This window comes from Paroedura picta, chromosome 10, assembly GCF_049243985.1.
Source record: "Paroedura picta isolate Pp20150507F chromosome 10, Ppicta_v3.0, whole genome shotgun sequence".
Lineage (NCBI taxonomy): Eukaryota > Metazoa > Chordata > Lepidosauria > Squamata > Gekkonidae > Paroedura > Paroedura picta.
Window position 1 is genome coordinate 45,303,475 of NC_135378.1, and position 25,097 is coordinate 45,328,571.

The 25,097-nt window shown below is 44.3% G+C and overlaps 1 protein-coding gene and 3 long non-coding RNA genes across 8 annotated transcripts in view; 1 reads left to right on the forward strand and 3 right to left on the reverse strand.

Annotated features, from left to right (window-relative positions):
- TLL1 (tolloid like 1) overlaps nucleotides 1-25,097 on the reverse strand; it is a 240,000-nt gene that overhangs the window by 189,326 nt on the left and 25,577 nt on the right. The gene's annotated exons all lie outside the window — the stretch shown is intronic.
- LOC143819708 (uncharacterized) lies at nucleotides 5,722-8,963 on the reverse strand. Its single transcript, XR_013225053.1, has 3 exons — nucleotides 8,949-8,963; nucleotides 6,146-6,770; nucleotides 5,722-5,931 (listed from the first exon to the last, which is right to left on the reverse strand). It is a non-coding gene; the product is annotated as an uncharacterized LOC143819708 (long non-coding RNA).
- Nucleotides 10,638-13,205, reverse strand: LOC143818975 (uncharacterized). Its single transcript, XR_013224708.1, has 2 exons — nucleotides 11,854-13,205; nucleotides 10,638-10,851 (listed from the first exon to the last, which is right to left on the reverse strand). It is a non-coding gene; the product is annotated as an uncharacterized LOC143818975 (long non-coding RNA).
- Nucleotides 12,303-16,850, forward strand: LOC143818976 (uncharacterized). 5 transcript variants are annotated; one of them, XR_013224709.1, is made up of 4 exons: nucleotides 12,311-12,325; nucleotides 14,675-15,277; nucleotides 15,583-15,764; nucleotides 16,660-16,850. It is a non-coding gene; the product is annotated as an uncharacterized LOC143818976 (long non-coding RNA). The 5 variants fall into 5 exon arrangements; XR_013224712.1 differs by lacking the exon at nucleotides 14,675-15,277 and having other exon boundaries at nucleotides 12,303-12,325; XR_013224710.1 differs by lacking the exons at nucleotides 12,311-12,325; nucleotides 14,675-15,277 and adding an exon at nucleotides 14,453-14,592.

The window sequence follows — 25,097 nt, forward strand, 5'->3', positions numbered from 1 at the left end:
ATGTCATGGCATGGAACTGATTACTTCCATTCTATGGCATTGTATCTGATGAAGTGTGTGTGCACACAAAAGCGCATACCTTGAATAAAACTTTCTTGGTCTTAAAGGTGCCACTGGATTCTAAATTTGTTCTGCTGCTTCAGACCAACATGGCTACCCACTTGAATCTTAGTTTAAGTGAGTCTGCGAAATCACTACAAGAAGAAAAACTAGAGTCAATTTTTTTTTTACCTATATGAATTTTGGAAAAGGAAGATTATGCTGTGAATTCATAATTCACTGACTATCCTGGCAAATGTTACGGAATAGAAACACTACTTTATTCATTAGGTAGGATTGATATGTAACAAGAAGCTTGGGCAATTTACTTATTAACATATACAGAACCAACAGTAAATCCATGCAGTGCTGGTTTAAATCAACAGGTATCCAAATAGTTTCACAAATGTATTTATTTAGTATATCAATGTATCTAATTCATAACATGGCCACATAAGACGATCAGACAAGACAGACCAGTCTGCAAAAATCAATGAGAAAAGCCCCACATTTACAGATAAATCTGAAATCTAACCACTGGGCAACTTTTTACCATGCAATTTGTCCACCTCACCTAGACAGTGTGATGGTAGCTATGACGTGATGCTACACATCTTGCTTGGGCCCAGCTACAGCTTCCCACAACTTCTGTGACTTGGCCAGGCCCAGCAGTGGCCTCTGCCTGAATGATTTGCTATCATGATTTGCAATTTAACCAGACTTTGGAAAAGAGCAGAGGGAAAGAATGGATGATGAGAGCCAATGTGGTATAGTAAAGGTAAAGGTAAAGGTATCCCCTGTGCAAGCACCGAGTCATGTCTGACCCTTGGGGTGACGCCCTCCAGCGTTTTCATGGCAGACTCAATACGGGGTGGTTTGCCAGTGCCTTCCCCAGTCATTACCGTTTACCCCCCAGCAAGCTGGGTACTCATTTTACCGACCTCGGAAGGATGGAAGGCTGAGTCCACCTTGAGCCGGCTGCTGGGATTGAACTCCCAACCTCATGGGCAGACAGCTTCAGACAGCATATCGCTGCCTTACCACTCTGCGCCATAGTAGAGCACCCTTTTTGACTGTGGAGGAGCCCCTGAAATATTTTTCAGGCTTCAAGGAGTCTCAGAACTGGGTTGAAAGTGATGTCAGGTGGCCATGCTTCTCTGCCACACCTGAGGAGGACTGAGGGGGCCGAGAAAGGAAACAGTTTGAGGTGGGAGTAGGCATTTAGGTTCCACCCACTTTCCCAGGTGCAGTAACCACGCAAGAATGTCATTCCCTAGTCCAGGAGTAGTCAAGCTGTGGCCCTCCAGATGTCCATGGACTACAATTCCCATGAGCCTGTGCCAGCAAACACTGACAGGGGCTCATGGGAATTGTAGTCCATGGACATCTGGAGGGCCACAGCTTGACTACCCCTGTCAAAGGAAGCATCTGGTTCCCTGCTTTCTTAGCAATGCTAGGAATAGCTTGTAGCTGATTCCATGAAGGCGGGATATAGTGGAAAGGCCAGGGAGCCTCTGGGGAGCTCTCACAGAGCCTCAGGTAACCAGGGAATCTCTGAAAGAGTCTCAGGTTATGATTTGGAAGACCCAAATCCAAATCCTTATTCTGCTGTGGAAGCATGCTTAGTGCTTCAAACTATTTACACTCTCTCAGCCTAGTGTACCTCACAAGGTTATACAATAAAATCAGAGTCCAGTAGCACCTTTAAAACCAACAAAGATTTATTCAAGGCATGAGCTTTTGTGTACACCCACACGAAAGCCAGTGATAAAATAGTAGGGTGTGATTACTGGCTTTGACAGTTTTATTTCTGATATATCTTTGTGAACCACAAATGGGTTCGAGGGGTTTGATTGGCTGGTTTGGCAGGGAGTTATCATGTGGCTGTGTTTGGATGCTGTGACACAGTTTAATAATGTAACAGGATTAACTTTTGCTTATATATTCCTACTGTTATGATGGTCAGTTCTTAGTCTGACGAAGAGTGCTTGCACTCGAAAGCTCACACCTTGAATAAATCTTTGTTGGTCTTAAAGGTGCCACTGGACTCTGATCTTATTGTACTACTTCAGACCAACACGGCTACTCATTTGAATCTTCACAAGGTTATGGTGAGGATAAAATGCAGGGAAAGAGAATATCCACTGCTTTAGAACTCTATTGTGGGACAAATTAATTAAATAAATAATAAAGGTGGAGACTTCAGCAGAGGTCAGGTGGCGAGTGGGGAGGAGAGAAGGAAGCAGACAAAGGGGAAAGTATATGTGAGTTGTGAGAGGGAGAGAAAGAGGAAATAGCATAAAGGGAAATGGATACAGGAGGAAAGGAAGCAAATTCTTGCAGATGCCCCACTTGTTTCTTATAAATTATTTTTTTCTTAAGGAAAACTACCACAAAACTGTTACTACTTTTGCTTACTACAAGGCTTTAAAAATCTATTTTTATTTCTTCTTATTTCACAGATGTCTCTCAAAGGCAACAAAAATCTTTTGTAAACAAGCATCTGTATAAACGGGCAGTCATCAGCTCTGTCTCTAACTTCTCTCCACATAGAGAAATGGGATCAGGAAACAGTATCATTGTTACAGTGTACTTACTGTATTTTGTAGAACTGGCTCTAGGTATGTTAACAGCTTCAGGAGGGAAGCCACATTTGGCTGCAGTAGAAAAGCTAGATTTGAGTCCGGCAGCACCCCAGAGATCAACAAGATCCCCCCCCCAGGGGGTATACATTTTCAAGAGTCAAAGCTTGATGGTATATGATGAAGGGAACTTTGACTCCTGGATGCTCATACCCCCCAAATCCTGGTACCGCTGGGCTTGAAGCCTGCGCATATAGCCACATAAGTTTTTTTCATAGTAGGTAAAGTGTCAGACTAAGATCTGAGATACCAAGGTTTGAATTTCTGCTTTGTCATGGAAGTCTGCTGGATGACGTTAGACCATCACATACTCTTCACATGCCCTACCTCATAGAGAGGTTGTGAGGATAAAATGGAGAAGAGGAATTAGCTCCTTTGCCCCATACCCTGGGAGATAGAAAGGTGGGGTATAAATTATGTCAGGGATAGTCAACCTGTGGTCCTCCAGATGTCCATGGATTACAATTCCCATGAGGAATTCTCATGGGAATTGTAGTCCATGGACATCTGGAGGACCACAGGTTGACTACCCCTGAATTATGTGAATATGACAAATAAGCTAGATTACACCAAACATTATTTTACTTTCCATATTAACAAGGGATGAGGGGATGATAGAAAAGTCTGCGTTCCCAGGACATCTGGAAAATAACTCCTATAGAGAGGAGATCCTTCATAGCTTGGCAACAGATGGTATTTGCATTGAAGTGAGAGGGGGAAAAGTTTATTTTCTGGAACCCTCACTGGAAAGCTCTGGTTCAACAGACCTGTCAGGCAACTGCAGTTCGTGATTTCCTTCTATAGTCCTATCAAAAAATTGTTCACTCTGGGATCATTTCAAGTGTGCTCTGGTGCAAAGGAGGCAGTGGTGGTGTGCAGTGGGCAGAATACTGGGTACTGTGCCCCGTCCTGAACCTTTGGGACAGAGAAGAAACTTAATCAAATAAAATACTGTTAACAAAAGCTATGTGGGGTACTTTAATACTAGATAAATCTGGATTGCTGAGTTACTGAGGGAGAAAGCAAGACAAAGCACTTCAGGTATTTAAAGCACCTGACTTGGCATTATTTGCACTGGAATTGCCTTTTATTCTGCAGCTTCCAAACCGGGGAAAATCCACTGATTCTGGCTCTCAACCAGCATATTCAAGTGACTCTATTTTAATTTACACTTGACTTTGACTTGACTGTAACCTCAACTATATTGATATTTCTAAAAATAGAACCTTTAAAAGCTGTTTTTGAAATTCTGAATTCATCTGAAATTCTCCATTCTTTCCTCTTACTGATAAATTTAACATCTACAGTGTAAGGCAGTATTACAACTGTACTTTAGGTTGTCTCAAAAGTAGATCAAGGATCTGAATTTGATGACACAGATTTTTTAAATTGTTTGTTAATGCACTTCTTTATAAAAAGAACCTTTCATTATACTGCAAAAAGAGCATCTAAAATAAATGTTTTTCATCATCATATGTAGCCCACTAATTTGACCTTTTCAAGAACTTTGTAGGAAAGTGTTAAATAGCCATAGGCAAAGACATGAACAAGTACTACCTACTACCATGTACGCTAAGCACAGTCTAAATTCCACACTAGATGGCAGGCAACATAAATGATCAGAGATATCCAGAACTATCTACTCAAGCAGGTACCACATTGGGCCTCCTATCTTCCCTGGATTACTGACATCGAAAGCAGGAAGCTGTCACAATACCTCTGTAAACTGAATGTTTCCTGTTAGCTTCCTAATTGCTTGATTATCACACTTTCCAATAACAGATACATTATTAAAAGACTAGGAATTAAGCCCGCTGTGGTATAAATACAGCGGGCGCTAGGTGAGAGAGAACGTGTCCGCGGGAGGCTGGGCGATGGTCCCGGGCTTGGGGGGGGGGGTTCCTGTTGTTGCGTGACCCCCCTCCCCGTCCTGAAGACTCACTGGGGCTGGGGCTGGCAGCAGCGTCCTGGACTTGCAGTGGGCAGCGGGAGGGCAGGCGGCTGAGGTGTGGGCGCAATGGCTGGGGGTGGCATTGTTGGCGCAGCGGCCCCACGCGGTCCCCGTCGCAGCGGCGCCATTTTGGGCCGGGCGTGGAAGGCGTCGGCGGGCTGCTGGCATCGGAGTGGCTTGGCGGCGTGGCGCAGCAGGCATTGTTTGTTGAATGGGCCGCAGCAGCAGTGGCGGCGTCCTGGGGAAGCGTCAGTTGCAGGTTTGTAGTGGCTGCGGCAGCAGCGAACTCCGGGGCCGGTCGGGCAAGGGGCGGCGTAGAAGTCGGGTTTGGGGATGGGTAGGGCTTGGTCTGGGGTGGGCGGGTATGGATGGTGGGGGTGGGAGGGTTGTTGTGGGCACGGCAGCGGGGAACTCCGGGGCTGTGCGGGCCAGCATCGTCGTCGAAGTGTGGGTTTGGGGGTGGGAAGGGTGCAGTCTTGGGCAGGCGGGAACGGACGTGGGGGGTGGGGGGTGGGAAGTGGTCGAGTGGCGGCTGGCGGGGTAGGATGTAGTGGAGGGCAATTTGTGCAGAAGGGCAATTGCTGGGTGGAGGGGAAGAAGTTTCCCTGGAGCCCAGCGGTGTGGGGCAAGGCTCCTGGCCGGCAGCCATCCGGCAAGGATGGCTGCTCAGGAGGAGTGTAGACTTAGCGGCGGGCCGTTTGGGAGACGGGCCAAGTGTCCAATAGGACACTTTGCGCGCCTCCCAATTGGAAGCTTTGCGCGCCTCCCAATTGGTCACTTGGCCCAGGAGTGCCACTCGGAGGAGCTAATCAGGAGCCGCTTTGCGGCTCCTGATTCGCTCCTCCGAGTTTTTATCCCGGACAGAGCCTGCCCCAACTCCTCCCCACCAGCCCTTACTACTTTATTTAGCCCGCGGTGCCCCGCGCCGTGGGACGTTTAAAGATTGCAAAAAATTCAGGGGAACGGTCTCTGAGAAATCATAATAACCAAAATAACCCCTTTTAAAAAAAGGACTAGAATATGTTGTAAATCCTACCTCCCCCATCCCAGTCAACAAGAGTTGGGAAAGGAACAAGGCCAGTCAAAAAAGAACTGCGACTTCACATTTAATGACAGATTGCTCCTCGGCATCTTGCAATGTCAGTCCACCTGACTTTGACTGTGTGGTGGGTGGTTCAGCAACGTGGCAGAAATCATGTTGGTAATGGACGACATTGCCGAAGCTGCTACACACTGGGAAAGAAGCTTGTGGTGTTCATCTTATCTTCCTGTAGTAATACACAGTGCGAGCTTCAGATGCTATGGAAAGAGAGAAAAATTAGGACTGTTCCTCCCTTATATTTGGGGCAGGGGGACTGATAATCTAGGAATCAATGTATACATGATACATTCAGAAAGGCTTTGATCAAATTTAGGATTGGCACATTAACTTCTTATAGCCAAATGCCTTTGTTCCAAGTGACAATATATCATCTTCATTTTCTGTTAAGAAAGCTATAAGGATTATTCTTACCTCTCCCAGGCTTTGACTTTTTCCCCCTGTGCCCTTTCCTCCCTTTCTTAGAACCCTTCTTTCTTCTGCCTCTGGCAAGGGTAGGGGGCCTGCAGGGACATCGTGTCATTTTCCTGGAGTTCTGGTGATGTTAGAGCCCTATGCAGAGGAACATGTCATTTAGGTGAAGCCAGGGCAGCCTAGCTTCAAGGATGGTATTTGGGTTTATGAAGCTATGCAGTGTGATGCCTGGTTACTTAAAAGGTCAGCAGAGTTATGAGCTCACAAAGCCTTCTGCTGCCTTGCATATTTTATACTTAAATATCATCACTGTGTAGCAAAAGCAATCCTTTTGTTTCTTTTGAGGGGTATTTCAAATTCTCCATATAATTTAATTTGACTCTTTGTGAGGTCTCAGATTCCTTATTGACATGGAATGGTGATGATGTTATCTGTTCAGTCGTGTCCGACCCTTGGCGATTCTATAGGAAAGTCTTTGCCACACATCTCTGTTAATGGCCATCTCTTTCAGTTGGTCCTTGTTTATCCCTGCATCGGCGTTGATCACGTCAAGCCAGTGGATTCTTTGGCGACCATGTTTCCTTTTGCCGTTGACCATGCCGAGTATTAATGATAAGCCAAATTCCTAGTTATGAGGAAGCAAAAGCTAGACTGTTAATCATACTAACAGGAAAACAAAACTGGTAGGGTGTCTGTCACAATAAACAGCATAATTGTATTCTGGATATTAAGAACATAAGAATCCTGCTAGACCAATAGTCTATCTAGTCTAGCACCGTGTTTCCTGCAGTGGCCAACTAGTTCCTCTGGACAGCCAGCAACAATGCCTTCAACTGATGCTGCCTTCTCACTCTGGGATTCAGAGAATTGGTTCTTATGAATGTGGAGGTTTCCCCTCAGTCTTCATGGCATGTAGAAATTGATAGACTTAACCTCCTCTATCTAATCCCCCTTTAAAACTGTTTATTCCTATGGTCATCACTACATCCTTTGGCAGTGAATTCCACATTATGATCACTTTCAGTGTAAAGAACTGTTTTCTTTTATCCGCCTTAAACTGCTGACTGTCACCTTTGTTGGTTGCCCTCAAGTTCTAGTATTTTGGAAATGGAAGAAAAATTTATCTTTGTCAGCTGTCTCCACGCCATACATAATTTTATAAACCTCTATCATGTTCCCCCTTAGTCATTTCTTTTCTAAACTGAAAAGTCACGGCTCTTCAGCTATTCTTTGCAAGGATCAAACTCATTTTTTACAATGTTGGATCTGACATAAATGTGACTTGGTCTGGCCATGTGTGCCATAAAATGTAATGACAGGTAATAAAATGTAATGACAGATATAAACTCATACAGGACAGCAGAATAACATACAAATAGCTGTGCTGGATCAGAACAATGGTAAATCTATTCCAGTATTCTGTCTCACACAGTAGCTAACCAGTTCCTTGGGATGGTCAACAACAGGGCACTGAGACCAAGCCTTTAACCAGATATTGCCTCCTGGCTCTGGGATTCAGAGGCTTAGTGCCTCTGAATGTGGAAGTTCCCTTCAGTCACCATGGCTAGAAGACATTGATGGATTCATCTTGCATGAATCCATCTAATCCCTTTTTAAAGCTGTTTATTCGTGTAACCATCCCTTGGCAATAAATTCCACATTTTTCACTCTCTGTGTAAAATGGCATTTCTTTTTGTCTGTCTTGAACGTACTGCCCATCAGTTTCATTCTGTACCCTCAAGTTCTAGTATTTTGGGAGAAGGAGCAAAATTCATCTTTCTCAGCTCTCTCCACCCCATGCATAGTTGTATAAACATTTATCATGCCCCCTCAGTTGTCTCTTTTCTAACTAAAAAGTCCAACTCATTAGCCTTTCCTCATAGGGAAGCTGCTCCAACCCCCTCATCAACTTGGTTGCCCTCCTCTCTACTTTTTCCAGCTCTGTTATGTCGTTTTGGAGATATGGTGACCAGAAGTGTACAAAGTATTCAGGATATGAGCTTCCTGATAGTACAAGCCTATGTAAGAGTCTTGCTAACATTTCTACTTGCACCAGAGCTGAAATGTACCATAGACCATATGGGTCTACCCATAGTCTTTATATCTTAAATATGGTGGGTTGGAGCCCAAGGTTCCCATTCCAATAGCATAACAGCATTTATGTTAGAGGAACAGCATTTCACAGAGGAATGATTTTGCTTATCTCCCCTCCCACTGCAACCATCTGCCTCCCTATGCTATCTGTCTCCTGATCCCCAGAGTTGGAACTTTCAGGGAACTCAGTGCACTGCAACAGGAAGGGAGAGGCAGGAAAAGCCTTTTTCATGACCTCCCCCCCCCACACACACACACACTTATAATACTTTGACCTTACCCAATGTAAGAAAAAGTTGATTACAACATTTTGGTTACTTTTTCTGTTTAAAAAATCATGGCAAAAATAAGATTGTTTTGTTTTACTAGTCACAATCTTATCACTAAGAGAAATAAATTATAATTATAAACTCTTACAGGTGGGGAGCTTGCAGAGAGAGGTAGCCCATCCTCCTTCTTTTGCTTCCTTCATTCAACCCTCCCCCCTCAAGTCTCCCCTTTCTTCTCCAATCCTTCTGTCAATCTCCCCCACCCTTTCTCCCCTCCCACCATCTGTCAATCCCATAGCTCTGCCTCTCTCTTTTCCTCCTTCCCCATCCTATCTTGACTTCCTTTTGAGCCAACCAACCTCCCGCATCCTTGGTGCTGTGTCCTCTTGCCTCACCTTGCCTTCCTTCCCTCTCCCTTGCCCCACCATCACTATTCTTACCTCCCTCCCCATTGTTGGTACGCTGCTCATCTCCTTCCTTTGGCGTTCTGCTAGATATCTCCCCCCTCTCAGGAGAGGGTGGACTGGCCTCATTTTCTCCAGATGTAGTTGAACGTACTGGCTGCAGCGGGGCTGGCAGTGCAACAGAGAGCTCTGTCAGGTTTGATGGTAACAGTGACAGTGTCAAGAGACATTCTAGTCACAGCTGCGGTGACAATGCCAGAAGTAGCACTGGGGTGGGGATTATGTCAGCGATTTTGGGAGCCACCAAAAGCAGCAGGGCCTGGGGTAGTTGTGGCTATTGAATGCAGGTGACGTACATACAGCATCTTCAGAAACATTGTCTGCACATGGACAGGGGGATCAAAATCCCCCCGTTTTGGGGGGATTTATACTCTTTTCAATTTTCTCTTCATTTTTAGATGTTTCTGTAAACCTGGTAGTTCCCACAGGTTTGTAGAAGGGAGGGAATTTTTCAGTGTAAATGGGTTCCATTCACAGATTTAGATATCCACACATCACCCCCCCCAAAAAAAAATCACGAATAATTATATAATTCAAGGTGTTAATGTTTTATTTAGGTTTTGGTACACTTGCAAATGAACCAACAAGAATAAGACAGGACTCCAATATGTGGGTTATTGTTTTTTTTAGCGATGAATTTTCTTCCAGTATTAAAGGACTATATTTCATTTCACACACACCTCCTGATCCCAGTTCACAGAAAAGATGCAGTGCCAAGTACATTTTCACATTTATGGCACAATGGCCTAGTGATCTCACAGACCTAAAGAATGTGTTCCATACATTTTATCGCTAACAGTTTGCTTCACTTGTAAAACCTAGGACACCATGTCAACCTTCATAGAACAACCTGCTGCTGCTTTTTTAGAACATATAGGGGCTGAGTTGGTTAAGACCAAGGCCTCCTCCCATTTGGGGCAATGAAATGTAATATAGGTGGAAACCTACTGCCCCTCCCCAAAAACATGTGCTTCTTCTCTTATTGTGCAAACTGGGCTGACTTTCTCTCCTAATTGTAAAACACTGATGAATTATCCCTCAATTATTGGCCCAACTCTTTGTGACAATGGAGACTATTGGATATTGATAGATTAATTCCTTCTCCAGCTGAGAACTTTATCATCTTCCTGCTTCCAGCATGATGTGGTGGTTACAGACTAAGCTCTGAAACACCCAAGCTTGAATCTCACTACCATGGAATTTCCCTGGATGTGTCCTCAGGCCAGTCACACACTCTTAGCCTAACCTACCTCACAGGTTTGTTCTGAGGATAAAAAGGGAGAAGAGGTGAATGATGTAAGCCACTTGGGTCCCTCACCGGGGAGAAAGGTGGGATATAAATGAAGTAAATAAATAAAGTTCCTGTTGAAGGGACCATAAGACAGAGTGCAGGAAGCAGCCAAACATGGTGCTGGGATTCAGCCCACTCCAGCGGAGAACTTCTTTCACGCAAAACATTTAGGCTATGTATCAGTGCCATTTCTATGAGCCAATTTGTCCAACCAGTAGGATAAAATATATTACAATGTTACATAAAAATAACTTCTAAGCGGAAAACAAAGAAGCAGTTTTCTTTAAAATTAGCAAGATGTGGGCAGACCTGAACCTTCTCTTTGCCTCCCCCCATGATTCAACAAGAATTGATAAAGTAACCAGTCAAAGACAGAAATTGCAACTTCATGTTTAATGACATTGCTCCTTTTTGGAAGCCTTCAGCATCTTGGAATGGCAGCCCATCTGGCTTTGCTGGAATGTTGGTTCACTCAGTTATCTTGTTGGTCCTGGCTGACATTTCCAAACTGCTGTATACTAGAAGAGGAGTCTTGCAAAGATCATCCTTTTGCTTTCCTGTAGTAGCACACAGTGTGAGCTATAGATCCTGTGGAAACAAATGAACCAGTGCTTGCAGTTAGTAATGGGCTGAACGAGGGTGAACAAGCTGAAACTTAATCCTGGAAAGACAGAGGTTCTTTGAGTTGGTAGAAAGGCAGATCAGGGATTAGAGGGGGCTGTGATAGCTTTACCAGCTTCAGTTGGTGCCTCAACTGTATTCAGTCAGATCTAGCCATGGCTTAGTTACATCCACGCTAGACTACTTCAATTCACTCTACTGGAGGATACCCTTAAAGACTGTTTGGAAGCTACAGCTAGTGCAGAATGCTGTAGTTAGACTGCTGATCAGGGCCAGCTATTAGGAGCATGTGACCCCAATACTGCAGCAAGTCCATTGGCTACTGATCTGCTCCCAAGCCCAAGTTGTTAGTTTTGTTCTTAAAAGCCCTATATGGTTTGGCACCAGGATGTTTGAAAGACCGTCTTCTCCCATAGGTGCCTGCCTGGCAATAAAGATCACAGGAAGAAGCCCTCATGAATGTCTCAAAAATCAAAGAAGCGTGTTTGATGGGCACACAAGAATGGCTCTTTTCAGTGACCACCCCATGATTATGAAACTGCCTCCCAGAGAGGTGTGCCTGAGCCCCCTCACTTTTGAGTTTTAGGAGGCAGTTGAAAATTTAGGATTGACTAATTTAGTTTTTAGTCATTGGAAATCCTACTTGGAAGGGTATTAAACTGTGGCCTTTTATGCCTTTTGTATAATCATTTTATTTACGTTGTAAGCCACCTTGAGTTCCTCATGATAGAAATGTGGCTAATAAATGTCTTTAAAAATAAATGTATAAAATCTTTTAAGAGTTTTTCTACACAAACATAAATGTTATTGTCTACCTCACTGTTAATGAAATAAGGAAACATAAGGTACATTCAAACATACACTACTTAAATTTATGATGGGTAATACAACTTCAAGTAAAAGAACAAATTCAAGTAAAATAACAGAGTACCATTAATTGTTAGGAAAGCCAGAAGGATTGTTCTTTACCTCTCCTCTTCTTTTGTCTCCTTCTCTGTCTCCTCTGAATTCTAGAATATGCCGATCTTGTGTTCCGTCTGCAGCAAGAAGCCCTGAGGGGACGTTGTGACATTTTCTTTTTCTTGGGATTCCAATGAGATTAAAAACCTACACAGAGGAGCATGTCATCTGGAGCAAAACCAGACAACCCGTCTTCTAGGATGGTATTTGAGTTTATGAAAGCATCTTATGTGTTACGCTTTAATTTATGAGTTTGATCATTATGAGATCACACAGCTGGCATGGCAACCTTAGTTGACTAAATATTATAATATATGGGTCAGACATACATACAATAATCAAAGTCTCTAATTTTTCGTAGCCCTGGTAGCCATTATGAGCTTGTGTTTCACTTCTGATAAATCTTCTGGGAATAAAGAGTAGGAAATGAAACCAATCAAATTATCCAGAACATTAAAATACATGCAGCCATTAAACTGATGTGAGTTATAGTTATCAGTCTACATACTGGGGAGGGGGGATTTATTTAAGATAACTAAAAACCATTCTATCATGGTTTACTATATTTCACACAAAAAACTTGTATCTCAAAATAGCATCACAAATACAAATACAATTTAACTGTTAAAACGGGTGTGTTAGGGAAAAGAAAAGGAGCACATCTAGGGATGATCTGGGGCCAAGGGACCAAGCCCTATAAAGATAGGTTGAGGGACTTGGGAATGTTCAGCCTGGAGAAAAGGAGGTTGAGAGGGGACATTATAGCCCTCTAAGTATTTGAAAGGTTGTCATTTGGAGGAGGGCAGGATGCTGTTCCCAATGGCTGCAGAGGAAAGGACACGCAGTAATGGGTTTAAACTACAAGTAAAATGATACAGGCTAGATATCAGGGAAAAAATTTTCAAAGGCAGAGTAGTTCAGCAGTGGAATAGGCTGCCTAAGGAGGTGGTGAGCTCCCCTTCACTGGCAGTCTTCAAGCAAAGGTTGGATACACACTTTTATTGGATGCTTAGGGCTGATCCTGCGTTGAGCAGGGGGGGGTTGGACTAGATGGCCTGTATGGCCCCTTCCAACTCTATGGGCCTTTACGCACGGGGATCTTTGTTGCAAATTGTTTGCGGAATGAAAAATCGCCATTTAAAATAGTGGAATTCGTCGTTATGCATACCTGCCTTTGTAGTGGAATCAGTTGCGTTTTTTAGCGTTTCCCACAGGCTTCCGGTCTCGGCAGAAATCACTAGAAAGGAAGCGCTATTGCCAAGCTCGTCCCACCCCTGGCCGTCAAGCAGCCAATGGGCAGCCGTTAGCATGCTCCCAAACAGCCCCTTTCCCTTTAAGAAAGGTTTTTTTAAAAAAAAACAGACCCATAGCAACGAATCTAGGTAGATTCATTGCAACGGAGAGACCCATCCAGCTGCCTAATGTGAGCTGTCATTTGATTGTATGATCGTTGGCACGCTGCCTCGAGTGATAAAAAAAAATCCCCCCCCCTCTCACGGGCCCGATTTTCGGCTGAATTAATGTGTAAAAAATAAAGGGACTTTATTTCAGCAAACGGGCTTTTATGTGGTTTGTGCTTAGTGACTAAAGGTGAAGGACTGAAGCCAGGGAAGCCTCTAAACAGAAAGAGGCTCGCTGGTGCGTTTATCCCCGCTCGCTCGGAGAGAAAAAAATGGCGATCGCTTCGCCGGAAGTTTGGAGGACAGGCTCAGGGGGAGGGACTTTGAAGAACCCGCAACAATGGTAACGCACAGGTCTTTAGCGCTAGTGTTGCAGATTGGTTGCAGGAGTGTATCGCTATCCGGAGGGTGAATCCACTTTTCTGGATTCCCCTAAAAGCACTACAACGAAGCGCTTTTTGCTGATTGGTTTCAGGAGTGTTGCAGATTGTCTGCGACGTCGTGCGTTAAGGCAAATTAGTAGCGTTTTCAATTAGCAACCATTGTGCTATTTTGAAGCCGTGCGAAATGGCCCTATGATTCTAGGGATGGGAAGACACTGACTGGTGGTGGCTACATAGGATGAGAGATGCCACAGAGAGGTTTTCCTTTAAATATCCATGGCGGCATCTCAGAATGAATCTGGGGGAGGTACAGGCTGGGCACAGTTGCAGTAGCAGCAGCCGTCAGGTGGGCCCTCTCAGGTGGGCTTCTTGTGAAGGGTTAGGAGGTGGCTGGGGCTTGCTATTCTGCCATCCAAAGGGCCTTAGGGAGCATTACAATGTCAACAGAGGGTTCAGAATTTAGTTCTTCCAATCACATACTCTTTGGGGGGAAAAGCGGGAGAGGAGATACTCCCTATACCTGTGGGGAGAGCATGTGGGAAAGCAGGAAAGATTTAATGAACATGTCAATGTTCAAATTTAAGTCACCTCTCTGGGAGTATTTTCTACTAACCATCTTCAATTGGTCAGGGAGGCTCTCTTGGATCAGGAGCACAATGTCTAAGAATCTCATCCACATTCTAGAGGAGAGAATTATACCTCAAAATGTCTTGATTCAAGATTTTTAAAAGAATCAACTTCAGATAAGTTTTACTGTGCACCTATCATCAGTATTTAGTTTTCCAGAAGAGATGAAGGCTTGTAGCACATGGCAGTTCAGGAAATTGTCCAACATAGAACTGTTTAAATGAACCTTCAAAACCATGTAATTGATGCCCACGATGCTCTAGTTGTATATTGGACACATAGTTGGGATTTTTTGGAAGATCTCTTCAATTTTATACTGTTTTTGTGATATTTACATGGTAAGATTATTTTAAATTGTGATATCCCAGCTACTTTGTAGAGAAGCAGGATATAAACAGTAAAACCATACTTGTCTTGCAGTGGTATCCATGCTTTGGGACATTTTACCATCCCTCTGCTGCACTTTCAAGACTATAGCCTCACTTTTTAATGGAAGACATCCAGTGCTCACGGAAGTTGTCTTTTAGAATGTTCACATATACTGTGTGTTTAAGTGGTTTTTTTCAGTTTTTAATTAGATAATTCACAGTTGTAGTTTATATTATGGCTGGTATCATGTTGGGTACCTTATACCATGTGGGCAACAGAGAATGCAGTACAGCAATGTCATCATAAATCAAACAACTGCAGCAGCAGATTTCCTATTTCCAAAGAGGGAAAATTACTTTTAAAAGAGGAACATTGGATTGGATTGTTTCTACACTACCGTGTAGAAACAATCCAATCAGATTACTACATGTCACACACTATTGAACAACTTTGTTGTACACTGGGAGGTCTGACTGGAGTCGGAGAGAAAGGTGGGCTACAAATAAGGTGAATCAATATATTTCAAGAAATCCTCAAGCTTTGTCTTGGTATCCATGATACTGTAATGCTTTCAATTGTGATGTCACCGATACCATAATAAGGTGGCTACTCACAAATCAGTTGAGTCTTCAGTGTTGCTGCTCCTGCAACTAGGTAAGCTACACAAAAATGAACTTTGCCCTAGAAGAGTCAAAGGTTTCTTCAACAGATGTCTTTGATTTATGTTTTTTCACTGATGCTCCGAATACCTATTACACCTGCAGTGAAACTCTTTGATGTAGGAAATCTCAAATTATACAGCACTCTTGAAAATATGGATCTTAAAAGTCAGTCCTGGATACCATCAATGATATCTTTGCATAGTATGTTTTGGTTAGTTCAATTATTATGTATTATTATATAATGCATTATATAAAGACAAGATAACATCTATAACAGCATTTTGTTTGCTTGGTCAGAATAACATCATCCGCTATATCGATAATGACCAACTGAATCCATAGATATTCCCAGGCTTGAAAGAATCTTCTAGTGACAATGGTACAGCGTCCATTATGTTATGTCATCAACCGAAGGCAACATGGCCGGAGAAGAGCTCGTAAAAGAGTTCCTAGAAGGAACCGGACAACGATAAGGAGAGGTAACACAAATTATCAATTATCATCTTCTGAGCTGATGATCTAAATTATTCACATGAAAAACCATTGAGGCTTAGAGTGCAGGGGGTTAATTGAGTCCCATTTTCTTCTTCTGTGTTTCAGACAGTGTATGTTCATGCCCCAAGAACTTTTCTGTTCCCTGTAGGACCATTTTGCTTTAAGAAAAGTAAATATATATCTCCCTCATTGTGAAGTGCCTTCTTCCTTTGGAGGAAGATTTCTCAGACTAGGTACTTAGAAGGAAGATATTTGAAACAATCCTTACTTCTTTGGATATTAAGAAAGCAACCATAAAAATACTCTTAGAATACAAAGCTATCTCTACAGGCATATAGGCCTCTGTCTAGGGAGTGCTTTGTAAGTGGCCGGGATCAGGCCTCCTCAGTGATTGCCTCATGTTATGCCTGTGAAACTGCCTCCCAGAAGACATCAGGGCAACTATCATGCTTAATAGTATAAATAATGACAGTATAAATAAACTTGAACTTCATCAGGGCAACTTTCACCCTCTTAGCTTTCTTGCCAGGCTGTAAACAGAATTATTCTACAGAGCTTTCAGGCCATCTGTACTAGAAGGAATAAGTGCACAGAGCGTTCTTAACAGGTCATTTTACCATTGTATTAATAACCATAGAGTCTTCTTTACTGTAACTTGCCCTAGTTCTGACGGCCAAGAGATAGTAGATAAATGCTTTATTAATTGCTCCATGAGCTTTCTTCCTGCTGAAATCCCCATTTAAAAGTGGCCATATGATTTAGCCCATAATGATTGTTTTGTCATGTTTGCATTGCTATGAAGAAAGCTGCTCTTAGTAAAACTCTCTCATTAGAAGTAAAGGGTAATTTATTTTTGTTTTCTCTTTTTTCAATATCCAGGCAGACGCAACTCCCATTATCGAAAGAGCTCAATTTTCTAATAGGCTCCTCAAAAAAGCCTCCTTCCTTTCCACTAGCAAGACAATTCCCAGTTCCATAAACCAATTATTGGAAGGGCAAGATAAAGGAAGAAACTTGAAGCACCAGTCAGCTGCCACACTTCAAGTTGGACAATAAACAGTTTGCATGCACTGTGGTCTTCTTTTTGTCTATAGAAGTATTTTGAAATAAGCTTTCTCAACCAGAGTTTCGTGAAACCTGAGGTTCCTTGATGGCCCTGGGGAGGGGGGGTGCTGAATGGGTAGGAGTTAATTTCAAATATATATTTTAAAAATTGTTAAAACATTTATCAGGTGATATGACCATATGTGGTCATGTCAACCTGCTCCCCCCCCCCCCCACACACACACACATACAAATGGCCAATGATGGGCCTGGTAGGAAGGTAAGGAGTCCCAGGTGCGTGTGTACACAGCTATGCTTCCCATCCATATTCTGCATGGTCATGCCATTCCTGAGGTTTCTTGAAACCTGACAAATGTTTCAGGGATTTCTCATCAGTAAAACGTTGAGTAAGGCTGATCTATTTACTAATGGTGAAGTTGGCCAAATCTGAGGATACATAAATCTGATGACTGGAACTGAAAACAGGCGATATTGTTCTACAAACCTGAAAAATGTGGAATCTAAAAAATAAAAAAAAATCAAGAGGGAGCTTATAAACCCCAAAATTATAAAAGGAGCTCCTGTAGTTTTAAGTAACAGATTCCCCCACTGACTGTTGCTAGGATTCCAGGCTTTGTTATGTCAGTAAAAGTCATCAGAAAGGAGCAGGGCCCTTTCCCAGGCCTGTTTCATGCTCTGAGGGAAGACCCACTGGGTCAGATCTGGAAACTTTGGAAATATCTGGAGATTTTGCAGTGGAGCCTGAGAAGGATAGGATTCAGGAAGGCGAGAAGCCTCAGCTGGATATAAGGCATTGGAGTCAACTCTCAAAAACATCCATTTTCTCCAGGGGGGCAGATTGTTGTCATACGGAATTGTTGTAATTCTGGAAGATTTCCAGGTTCCACCTGGAGGTTGGCAACCCTATAGCCGGCAGCAAACTTTAGGTCTTGATACAGCCCCACTGCCTGCCTCACCTAGGCCTGGCTCCTTGTTACCCAACAGCAATCACCCTATGAATGTCAACATGGTGTTCGAATTAGAGCTTCAGAGTTAGGTCTCGGAGACCCATGTTTGAATCCCTGCCTTGCTGTGAGAAATATAATGGTTTATTAGCAACCAGTCACATACTTTCAGTTTAACTTACCTCATAGAATTGTGCAGATGAAAAAGAAGCGAGGAAATTAATGTACGCTGCTTTGGTCCCCACTTTATAGAAAAGTGGGGTATAAAGGAAGTAAATAAAAATATAACTGAAGATGGAAGTCAGATAACCGCCCTGAGCCTCCGGGGAGGGCGGTATATAAGTATGATAAATAAATAAATAAAAAGTAGGTTGCTGAATGGCTGAGAATGAGCAAGTGAGGCAGTGAAGGAGTAGAGTATGAAGGTTGCCAGGAAGAAAGAGGAAGGTGTGGGGAGAGAGATACAGGGGAAAGAGGAACCTCCAGGAGTCCTTGAGGGATCCATATCACACGTCTGGACCATAATTTTCCTAGGCAAAGGCTACCATTGTGGGAGGTGAGGAAGCTTTAGAGGAGCAGATAGTTAGGTTGCCAGTTCGGTAGGAAGGAGATAGGGTTGCCAACTACAGGTTAGGAAATTCTAAAAGATTTTGGGGGGGGGTGGAGTTTGAGGAGCAGAGGCACTCCCGAAGGGTATACTACCATAGACTACAGCCCACAAAAGTAGCTAGTTCCTCCAGAGGTGTGGGCTGGAAAAAGTTCCATTCTCTGAAGTTACAAAAAAAATCAAATTCTATATACTGAGAAGTGTTCCCTGTAGTTGAGACTGTACCACCAGAGAATGTGTATTTCTGGAACCAGAACCTATTTATGTCCTAAGACCATGCATTATATTTCATTTAAACAGGAACAATTTGAAGTGTTGTTCTCTGCAAAAGCACTGGATCATTTTTATAACAAACAAAACCACATTGTCCTTTTTAGTAATTTACAAAACAAGTAATTAATGAATGAACCACTCTCTTGTCAAAGCACAACCTGCTCATCTTTTGTGGAAAGGAAACCATAGTAGGAAGAGAAGGAACAATTAAAAAAAACTGTTTAACTGTAAGAATTAGAAAACCTTGTACTGTTTTTGAAAGGTTGACAGTCTTCCACGGCTTGATCTTGCTAGTGTCAAGGCAGGAGAGCCAAGCTAGCCAAAGAAAACTCAGCTGATACGGTATTTTAACAGTTCACCAAGTTCTTTTTGTTAAAAAGAAAACCTGTGAAGCTAATCCATTTAAGATACCTAATCTCTGTTTATGTTTTACTCTGATAAAGCCATTATTTAAAATGCAGTAAGAAAGAGCCAAGAAGGTTAAAAAAATTGTGCCTTTTCTTTGCTTAACTTTTTCATGACTGCATTTGTGTTTTGACATTTGCAAATGGAAAGTTAGCTAACTAACCCCACCCTCAAGTTATTCCCTCTTTGTGGGACAGATTCGATCCTCAAGCTCCTTGAACAGGCAAAACACGGTATGGATGCTGGCAAGATAATGTTAATATAGCAGCAGTTCAAGGAAAGGAATGAAAAGTGGGTGGAGTTTGCAGCATGAGAGGGAATGGAAATTAATCAGAATCTTATGTTTACCTAGAATCCCACAGCCATGCTGGAATTAGAAATACTGATGTCTGCAGAAAAGGTAATCGAGTTACAAAAACTCCTATTGGGGAGAATAGAAAACCCTGAAAGACTGTCCGCCAGATCCTTTTTGTCTTCAAAGGAGGGAATGGTTCCAACTAATTCTGAAGCCAATCATGTAGAGCATCAGGGATATAAGATCCAGCCATGGAGTACAGGTCATATATATCATGGCACTACAATATTCTTGACTCTATGTCTAGAAAAATAAGAAGTGCATCAGGGATCTTGTGAGAGGAGATGTTACACAGACCAACACCCAAGGACCAGGAAAAACAAAAGAGATGTAGGGCTCATGACCACTCATATTTTCAGAACGCCTGTAGATACCCTACTTACAAAAACTGCTCAGAACTTCAAATTGGTCTTGCAACTGCTGTTGAAAGGGCAAAGCACCCCAACAGGAAAGCTGGAAAGAAAGAGTCACCAAGACACTAACACCTACCACAACAGCCCTGTCCACTTCCCTCCCTCAGAGGCAAGATTTTCTTCCCATTTTCCTTTCCCACCCTTTGACAGTGTGATATTTTGGCTATTGACTCAGCCCAGGAACCTGAGTGAAGGATCAAGAGCCTGCTTTAACATAAACAACTTAAATGGCACTTGAGGCATTTTGAAATTAAAAATAACGAAGTATTTTATTTAACAGAGAGGGGAAAGATCAGGAGAAATCAGGGGTTGAAAATTCTGAGGTCAAACCAGTAAATGCACAGACTTTTGTCCTTACAGTTTTCACAGTGACTTAATTCTTCGAGCAGAGGGACACTTCCTTTGAATAATCTTTAACTCTTTTGGTTTCCAGAAGTCTGGTATATTCTTTCAAGTGCCTCCTATTGAAACACTAGTGCTTGTTTTGAGTTTTTAACTGATGTTTTAGGTCTCTAAATGCAGTTGATCACCACACCAGGGTTCTCTGTATAACTTGAGAGCTAAAAACCCAGCCAAGACTTACCTCAGCTGAACGTTGATGCAGCGGAGGGCTTGCTGGGAGAGAGATACAACCACCCAGAGGCCCTCCAGTGTGTGTGCAGCTGGAATGCAGTATGCACAGCGTCAGGGGCAGGGAGGGGCCCATGGTGACTATTTAACTTGCCATATGCGTGGGTCTCACCCTCTTTGCCTGGAATGCTGCGGGGGCTACTCCACTCCACTCCCACGCACCCAATGTTTTGAGGTGGATGTTTTTGGTTTTGTTTTACAATAATTGTCACAGCTGCGGGTTTGCATGGGACGGAACCTGTTGGCAGGGAGTCTGGTGTGCGATTGGACTCGCTGGGGTTTGGGGCCTCTCTTGAGGTGGCATGTATACGAGTGCGGCTTACCCAGCTGGGAGGCCAGGGGCTCGTCTGCCAGGTGGCCTGGGGGCAATCAAAGCAGGTTGGCACCTGGTGGCTCCCCCGCATAGGTCGCTTCCCTTAGTGGCAGATTTCAGTAGGCAAGAGTGGATCTGCTCTCCCAGCTGGGAATGGTGCAGGTCCTCAGGGCACCTCTGGGTTGTTGGTGCAGTCTGATGACTGCAAGGTCAGGCTCCCTCTCCCATGCTGTGCCAACCCTCCCATGGGGAGATAATAAAGCTGTAGCCTTGTTTATCCCAACCATGGTGTCGCGTCTTATTCCAGCATATAATGCCCTCCGGCAAGTCAACACCCTGTTTGACTGGGTTAGGGAATCTTCTTCACTCTCTCTATCCCCTTTCCTTGAACTGAATGGGAGTCTTTGCCTACTTTCCAAACTTCCTTGCCACCTTTCTTCCATTTCTCCATCTATGTTAAACTGCTCTCACCTAAGGCTGAAATCAGTGTCAGTACTCAGTTCAGTCAAGAAAGAAATCTGACTGACTCTCTTCAGCATGCAGCTCTGTCTCTGCGCAGCTGGTGTTAACCAATCAGATTGCTTGGAGCAGCCTGTCACTGAAGGCTCTCTGTTTCAGTGAAGAATTAACCCTTCACGGTCCTTTATTCTGTTGTGTCAGGACTTCAAAGCTTTTAAAAAGTGCAGTATCACACCTTCACCATCCTTTCACCCTAACCCTAACCCATTACAAAAAGAAAAAGTTGTGCAGAGCATTCAATGTCTGCACTGGATAAATATAAAATATGCAGTAAGGGGCCCCCCTGCTGCCTTCAAACCCTTATACCAGATACTCCTGTAAAGTGCTAGTAAAGTCACTTAGGAGCACAGCTTCCTTTGCTGAATATCAAACATTCCAATCCACTGATAGTTAATGCTGGTCAAGACCCTCGATACTTATTTTTTCCTTGCCAAATATGAGTACACAGAACAGAATAAACAAAAAATGGAGACAATTTCAAAGCAGTTCTCCATGAACTATGTTGTCTTCTGGTGGGGGAGTCTCTGGGCCAGTGGCCCTCCAAAGCAGGAGAACGGATGCTTTCCTTCCCTCTTCCCTTCCCTCCCCACTCTGTCTCTTTCATTCTGTCTTTCTCTTTCATGTTCCTGAAGGTTTCCAGGCCCCCACCTGGAAGTTGGCAACCCAGCTAGCTGCAGATGGAGGAGGAGTCAGGAATCAAACCCAGCTCTTGAGATTAGAGTCTGCTACTCTTTAACCACTTCACCATACTGCATATCAAGATCGAGCAGGGAGGGAGGAGGACCAGAACCCAGGAAGGTCACAGTACAGGTTTATGTGCTAGCACAGCTGTACTCTGGGAGCAACAGGCTTTCCCTCTAGTAGGTAACAATTTGATCATGAGTACAGCTGGAATGGGACTCTGCTAGTTTGGCAACTGAAGGGTTCCAACCAAAGGGACTGCTTAGTTAACTTTCTCCTAAAAAGCTATAGTTTTATCACTAAAAGCAAGTTTTCTGGTAGTCAAAAGGATCGTCCAGTTCAAAATGCTACTCTCCCTGTACCTACTCCAGCAATTCACAAACCAGTAAATTTATTGCAGATATAAAATCACTGAATGAGAGGACAGGTACAGCATTTGTCAGTCTTATTGCAAGTGGGAAAAAAGATTTTGGGTAAAGCTACCCAACTGCTTGACATGCATTACACTTACATCAACTGAGAGAGCCACAGAAACAGCAGCGCTGGACTCCTTGAGGCCCTACACTAACATATCACTATTGACTGGCAGATACGGCTGATCATTAGCTGCCTGGCAGGTAGCCAGTGGAAATGGTGGCTATGCCTGTGGGTGGGCTGCCTATGCAGAGGAGCCAGGGAAGGGAGGATCTGCACAACAGAAGGGAGCTGATTAAGGCTCTTTTGATCTTGTCAGTATAGCCCTGTGCAGCAGTGAAAGTGGGGCCTGGTATCAGTTTCCTTACACTCTCTCTAAAGGCATCTCTGGAAACATTAAACACCTCTGGAAAACATTCCTTGGTAAACTACAAATACTTTAATATGGGAAATATGCTGCAAAACACCAATCCTGAGACAAGTATGGCTCCTATTTGGGATCATTCTAGTGCTGGAAAGTGCACATTTCTTAACGTTCAAGTTGGCTTAGTTCTCACTGAGGTACCAAACCTCTACATGCTCAGTGTGAATGTGGGTGCTCGCATGGTCAAATAATCCTCCATTTTTTTGGGGAGGGAAAAGATCCTCTACTCTGAAGATAAAGGGCCACACTACATGTAAATGCGGCACAGACTTACCTGGAGCCCGCCGTTGACGCTGCGGAGGAGCGGGCGCAAGGGAGACACGCTCCCTGTGCTGCTCCAGCAGCTAGGTGGGCAGGCGTGGCGCACAAAGCGACACGCAGAGGGGAGGGGGAGCGGGCTCACGTTGCCCTTATAAGGGCGCCATGTGCAGGAGCCCAGCTCTCTTTTCCCCCACGGCAGCCGAGCGGAGCAGTTCGGCTGCCGTGAAAAGGACCAGCGGACGGCTCGTCCTGGAGTCTGCCGGTCCGTGTTCTTGCTGGGCTCGTTGGGAGGATTTCCCCCCCTTTGCGCCCAGTACAGATTCTGGTGGGAAAGAGCGGCGGCGGCAGCAGCCCACTGAGAGGGAAAGCAGCGTCTCCTCCCCTCCCCCACCTGTGCTCTGAGCGCCGGAGCCAGACTTCGTGGAGCTTCCTGCTTCTGCGTTGAGAAGCAGGAATTTTCCCTCTGCCCTCAAGTGCTGGAGGGCGAGTTGGGGGAGCGTTTCAGCGGCCAGCTGGGGGGAAGAGTTGCGACTCCCTTTCTTTACTCTGCGCATTTTTAGCCCACAGCCCTGCGCGGGCTGCATGCCTCCGCACGTGGTGATCTGGGAGGGCCCGGGCTCAGCGCTGCCCATGGGAATGCGGCCTGCCTGGCTAAGGAGGCTGTGGTGGGGGTGCATTGGGATCATGGCCTCAGGGCCCATAGGCTGTTTTCTTCCCACCCCACCGAGGTGCAGGGGGTGGAATGACTCAGCAGCCCATATTTAGCATTCGGATGGGAGACTTTTGAGGAAGTTTGCAGAAGGCATTATGTCATACTCCTTTTATCCCTGGGAGAGGAACTGACTCCCCCCCCCCCCACTCCTTTAGGCCTGACCTGGGTGGTTTATGCCAGATATATTACCAAATCTCAGATTAGCAGGACAGGCCTGGGTCAGTATTGGCATGGGAGTTCACTGGGATAACCCAGGGTCACAACAGACAGGCAGGCAGGGGCAAACTAACCCCTTGCCTGGGGAAACCCCCCCCCCCTTATAATGGCAGGTGCACTGGATCCCTGTGCCTTAGGAGAAGCCGGTCTGGGCACCTTTAGGTCCCCAACCCACTTTGGAGAGAGGGGCTGTGATTCTGTAGGAGAGCCTCTGCACAGCAGGTCTCAAATTAAATTTCCAGCATCTCAAAAAAAAATAATAATAATGATTAGGTAGTAGATGAGGTAAGACCTCTGCCTGAGACCATGGCTATGCATCCTGCAGGGTCCAAGAGATGCATCTGCTGCCCTGCACTACCAGGCCAGACCTGTGAAGTTTGGGCAACTGAGCAGTGTCAGTTCGAAAATCAAACAAACAAAAAGTGTTTGGTAAACCACCAAGGAAGTTCAGGATCCCCATGCAGAGCCAGGCACTGAGCCCTGGTACATCATCCTGTTCCCCTGCAAGTTTTGGTTTAGCAATCAAAGTAGAGCAGTGTGCATCCTTGGCAGAGAGTTTTACCTGATTGCCATAGTACTGCTTGCAGGGTGTTTCTTATGGGGATTTGACGTCACAAAAAACAGTGAGGGCAAGTCTGCCTTCCCTCCCTAATTAACAGGTATTACATCATCTCCCAACAGGACTTCCCCACTTCCCTCATCCTATGCTGCTTAACCCTTCTCTCTCCCACTTAAAGGTGCAGAGCCACTTGAGCTGACAGTGGGAGGGCATAGTTGGGGCAGAATTCTGTTTGGAAGCAGTTTGACAATTTTGGCAAAGAAAAGGTTACAGTGGATGAGTGATAGGGTTGTGAGTGTCCTGCTTTATACGGAGGGGGGGGGGTTGGACTTTATGACCCAGGAGGTCCCTTCCAACTGTAAGATTCTATGAAAAGATCGAGGCCAATAATGTGTCCATAGGGACATGCGGTACTGGGTGAAAGAAGGCTGGAAATACGTGCACTGGCATGCTTGCTTGTAATATTTGTTAGAAGATGAGGGGATGCTGCCGCATTGGTCTGAATCAGTGGAACACAGTTTGAGCC